Source organism: Notamacropus eugenii, chromosome 3 (assembly GCF_028372415.1).
Source record: "Notamacropus eugenii isolate mMacEug1 chromosome 3, mMacEug1.pri_v2, whole genome shotgun sequence".
NCBI lineage: Eukaryota > Metazoa > Chordata > Mammalia > Diprotodontia > Macropodidae > Notamacropus > Notamacropus eugenii.
The window spans coordinates 230,201,909-230,207,908 of NC_092874.1; positions in this window are offsets into that span (position 1 = coordinate 230,201,909).

The window sequence follows — 6,000 nt, forward strand, 5'->3', positions numbered from 1 at the left end:
AATTTGATGAATTGTGTGAGTTTATTTATATTCCCCCTACTTTGTAAAAGTTGTGGTTTTAATGATTTTTATTTGATTCCCCTGCATTCCCAAAGAAGACTATCATTTCAGTAAAATATGTCAATTTTATTCTTTCTTTGTCCATAATTATTCCTTCTTTGCCAAAATGATGTCATTGCAAATATATAACATTATTTCTTGTATTTCAGAAACTAGATTGTCTAAAACTATATCAAATAATATTAGTGATAATAGATACACTGGTTTTCTCTCTGATCTTATTGGAATGCCTTCTAGCATTTCTCCATTACATCTAATATTGCCTTTTCTCTTTACTGTATTAATAAATGTTCCATTTATTCCTACATTTTAAAATGCATAAATAGATCCTATATTTTGACAAAAGCAGTGTATTGCTTCTGTTGAAACAATTTTGTGATTTTTTTAATTTTTGTTTTTAATATGATATTCTATATTTTGAGTTTTCCTCTTACAGAACCCCAAATGGAAACAAGACTGAAACAACTGAACAGCAACTGCGATCAATACAACAACCTTTATTGATATAAAGGAATTCAAAGCCTGAAAATAATATAGTTTTTTTCTGGTCAGATATTCATAGTAAAGGTAGTAATAAGATTGGCAAGGAGTCTCTATTCCTTTCCTCATGTTCACTATCATCTATACCTTTTGTTGATGGTGGTGGTGTGCAGACATTTAGTCGTATCTGACTCTAATGATTCTGTTGGCAAGTGCATGAAATTCTCTTAGAACAGTTACTGGAGTGGCTTGCCATTTCCTTCTCCAGTGAGTCTCTATTTTACAGATGAAGAACTGAGGCAAATAGGGGTTAAATAACTTGCCCAGCATCACACAACTAGTGTTTGAGGCCAGATGTAAACTCTTATCATCCGGACTCCTTGACTGATGACTCTATCTACTGCACAATCTAGCTACCTCATAGTTTAACTGTTGTACTTTATGTCTTTTCTAAATACACTTATATGCATAAAAGAAAAGTGTTCCTGGAACTGAGAAACTCATGAACCCCAGATCTTTGGTGTACTTATTAGAGGCAAATAGAGAGACATGAGGAATTACATCTCTCACTATACCTCAGTAAATTAAAGTTTAAAAAAGAGATCAAGTTATAGTAGTAGCTATTTAACTAAGAATGACCTGGCTCTATGTTCTTTTTAAAATTTAAAAATTAAAAATTGAATTTTTAAAATTTATTTTTCCAATTAATAATCATTTATTTTCTTTCTTTTCCTCATCATTAAACAATTAAACAGAACAAACACTAACAAAAATATGCAAATTCTTACACTGACCAAGGAAAAAAATATATATTTATATCACCTCACTGGTAGGAGTTGGGTACTATCGTTCACATTAAATCCTCTGAAACTGTGATTTGTCTTTGCATTTGGTACAGCCTCAAAGTCTTTCTAAGTTGATTTGCTCCACAAAGTTGTTGTTATATATATTGGCCTAGATCTGTTGCTTTCACTCTCCATATGTTCACAGAGGTCTTACCAATTTTCTCTGAAACAATTCATTTCCTTCTTTCTTATGGCACAATATTATATCATCATATCAATAAAACCATGGTCTATTTAGCTTTCCTCTGATAGATTTGTGCTCCCTTGGTTTTCAGGAGCTTTTGCTGGCAAAAGAGCTGCTAAAACTCCTTTTATAGCTGTGGCTCCCTTTTCTCTTCCTTTGGTCTCTTTTGAGATATATGCATAGTGTGATATTGCTCCATTTAGTGACATAGCTCCCAATTGCATTCAAGCATGGTGGGAGAGATTTATCCATCCAAAAATGGCATATTTCTGTGTCTGTTTCCTACAGCTTCTCCCAAATTAAGCCAATTTCCTCTTTAGAGCTTGGTAATTGGGTTAAAGAATCTCTTCCTGCATGTAAAGGTCTGACTCTGAAAAGCATGTACAAACCACTCCCCAATGAAAAAAAAACAGATCGCTTTTGTACTTCAGTAGTGAATTGGGGTTTATCCCATGGAACATTCCTTTAGGTGCCCTACCTACTTCCAGGGAGCCATGTTTGCTCACTCACTGGTGAAGGACTCTGACCCTGTGAGATCAGGAAACAGTCCTCTTATAAGATCCTTGGTCTGGTGATCTTGGTAAGAGGTGTCTGGATGAAGGTGATTGACCACTGGGTGTGCCCTTCTCTAGGACCTTAAGGAATAGCCTCATCCTCTAGCGTTCTGACCTCAGCTACTGCTGGCTTCACTTTGGAAAGATCCCCATCAACTACTACAGTTCTTATTTGACAATTCTCAAGGAGATGAAACCAACACTTGACTGGCTTGCAAAAAAAAAAAAGGGAACTGGGGGGGGAATGGTTGTTTAGTACACATCCCAAGTGAAAGTAAAATGCCAATTCAGTAGTCCTACAAAATGACTGATACATTTATATTTTAAGGCTCAATCTGCCAGGAATGCATACTCGTAGTTATGTCATTTTTTACTCACTGTGTGTTTGGGAGTCTTTTGTATAGAGGAAATAAATAGATGTTCTATAATATACATATACACATTACTATATTTACACAAAAACATACATTCATATTGTACACCCATTGCTTTTCTATTTTTCTTTTTTGGGAGATTGTAGGCAAGGGTCAAACTTAAACTTGAAGCTATTTTTTCCCCAGGAAGGTATTATGAGGAGGAAAAACATCAGAGAATGTGACCTCACTTTTTGGGCTCTGACTGCCCCCGAGTCTGAAACTGGCCTTGTATCCTTGCATCCTCAACTAAGAGAGTCACTTTAGTGTTTCCCACTCTTTACTCTCCCTATGGAAGCCCAATAGTTATTGTTATAATTTTTCCTTGCCTTATCCTGTTCAAAAATCATAGCCATGTGGAGCATTGTGGTATTGTATTCTAAAGAAGATACATCTATATAGGAATAGTCTTTCATCCCACAAACTGAAAAGAATGACCTTGAGGAAGAAGGTTATTATTAGTGTACTGTGTTTGTAGATAGTCTGAGAATAAATAAGTCCAGACCAAGAGATGGCAACAATCAGGGTACTGAGAGATTTACTGTAGAAAGACATGGAAGAGGCAGACTAACACTACTCTCTTTGTTCAAAAACATAATTCACGGTCATGGAGAATGGGATCTATCAATGTATCCTGCTCTTTGGAGAAAGAGGGTTATTTCATGAGAAATTCTTATTTGACAAGTAAAGCCAATGAGTTATACAGACAGAGCACAGAAAATCAACTTACAGATTAAAGGACTGTGGCAAAGCTCACTCTTCCCATAAAGAAAATGATGACCCAAGAGTTAAAGGGTCTAGATGAAACAGAAAGCTGAAATTAGAGAGGTGACCTATAACAATATATACAGCTGTGCTTTGCCCAGCAGTGATTACAAATTCCATGGAGAATCATCCAGAATTGCTTTTACATTTAATGAAGGAGGATTTGTCAGAAGCAATGCAGCCAGTGTAGACAAGGCATTTATTCAGCAGGGATTATAAACATCCTGGAGATAACATATCTGGCAAAGCCTTTTTGAAAGCTACTATGGAATCAGTATTCTAGCCTTGACTGACTATTTGTTATGTCCCACCTGCCTCCATTCCCTGAAATAAAGGCCAGTGGTTAAGGAAAACTTCTATTCCATTGAAAACCTCATTTCCTCTGGGCAGAATAATAGAAAGGTACCTATTTGATCTGCTATAATCAATTACATTAATATTATATCTTTCTCAGAAAATTTCAAAATTCCCACTTTGTTACTGAGTATGACTATCTGTCAGCACTGTATCCTCTTATAAATTTCCTTCCTTTCTACTTTCTCTCCCAGTTTCACTATGAAAAACTCATATTCATTTCTTTTGAGAGAGTAATTAAATAGCACAGTGACACTAAGACCCTGTATCTGTGTTGGAAAATCCCTCCCATTATAATTATAAAAAAATAAAGTGCAATGTCTTGGATATGGCAGAAACATTCAAAGTAATGAGTAAATCCTTCAGTAAATGGATCAAAGACAAACAGGAAGAAAATGTAATGGGAACAGTGTAGTAATAAAAGCATTAAGGACGGTAGTCTTATAAGAGGTCTGAGTTAACTATTCCTCCATGCATAAGTGATGTCCATATATATTTTCTTCCTATATATTCCTTACATATATATCAACTCTTCCCATGGAGAAAATTTCTATTTTATGCAAGGAGTATATTGTTACATTTATTTATGTGATATTAAATACTTTTGAATTGTGTATTCTCTGCTTGAATAATAAAACTGAATATATTGGTTTGAGGTAGGGAATTATTGCTTGGAGTTGATGCAAACCTAGACAGTACCTCAAACCTCATGTAGCCTGGTCTTGGGACCCTTTTGTTGAATGAGAAGGGTACTTTCAGGTGATACACCTTGGGAGTAATTTCATTCAAAAGCATAGCTCGTAGCAACTTATGACAGACCACCAATGTGTTTGTTTTTAATAGTCAGGCAAATGATAAAATTAATTCAAAACATAAGCACATAATGAGATAGACCAGAAAGAAAAGCAAAAGTAAAATCCCCTTGGCCCCCATATATAGGATAACCAGTCCAGGGTACTCATTTTGTAGTCTTCAGGAACTTAGTAAACTTTCCCTTCAATTACTTATCTTAAAGGGAAGAGAAAACAATAAAATGAAGGCTTGAAAATACTTGGCAATGTATCCAATGTATCCATTAGAAGAAACAATACATGTGAATAAATGCCATTAACAACATTTTTAAAAAATTACTAACTTCAAGGAAACAGATAATTGAAATGGAAATATGCTTTTTCCTCTTTATTAGCTGCAAAACACATTTTTTTTTTTGAGTAAAGTAACTAACAAAGTTCTTCTATGGCCATTATTCAGTTTTAATTTTTGAACATCTGAACAACAATTTATCTCTTACAGACCAGCAAAACATCCTGCTAAAAATGAATCAGTCTGGAATGCAAGGAGAAGGGATTATTTTTAAAGGAAGAAGAAAAATTCACAGGTTGCTACTGAAGGAAAAACAGAAGTGCTATTAAAAGTTGGAAAGTAACAAGTTTGGATTTCTTATTTCAGGGCACCCTCTATATTTTCAGTCTTGAAGATGTGTTTTATTTTGAGGCTTTGGCTTTTATCTTCCAAGGTTTTAAACCAAAAGCTCCTCATGAAGCAGGAGATCTCAGTATTTGGGCTTTCATATTTTATAACATGACTTGGCAAGCAAAGCTGATTTCTCACTTGGCTGATCTAGTTTGAGTATTCTCGGACTGACATCTCCACCATGCTCCAGGAAGCTTACTATTGGGAAGACTTCATCATCCTGAAGGATCTCATCAGTGTTTGTAGTTCACCTCATCCCTCTTCTCTACCTCTGATTGATTGGGTGGTGGAGCCATGAACTCCAAACCTTCAGTTAAGGAGAGAGCTGAGCTCAAATATTCATCGTACATTTCTCAGCTGACTGAGACTGTGATTTTTGACTGACTTCTGTAACCTTCCCTTAAGGATTCAGGCTACCTTTACTGTCCCTCCTACTTTTCAGGTATCCATTGTGTCTGTATTCCTAAATAGATTTTAACTTCTGGTGGGGCAGAGATTGTGTTCCTTTTTTCATATCTATATCTTTGTGCCTAGCACAGTAACTGGTATATAATAGACACTTAATAAATTTATATTGACTATTAAGTAAGGGGCTCAAAAATTCTTTGTTAAAGTAGTTCCTTCTAAAAAACTTCTAAAGATGTTATTTAAATGAAGGAGTGAGTGAGGTGTTGGAAAGGAAGTGAAAACATCTGAAAGAGGGATGGAGTGGGGAGGGGAAATCCATAATAAGTGAGAATTTCTTGACAAGAGAAAAAAGGAGCTGTGAAATTTGAATCTGTGGGGAAGGTGGCATTAGTAAGAGAATAAATTTGGGTTATAGGACACAGAACAAAGAATTTCAGTAATTACACCTGAATTTCAATGACCTC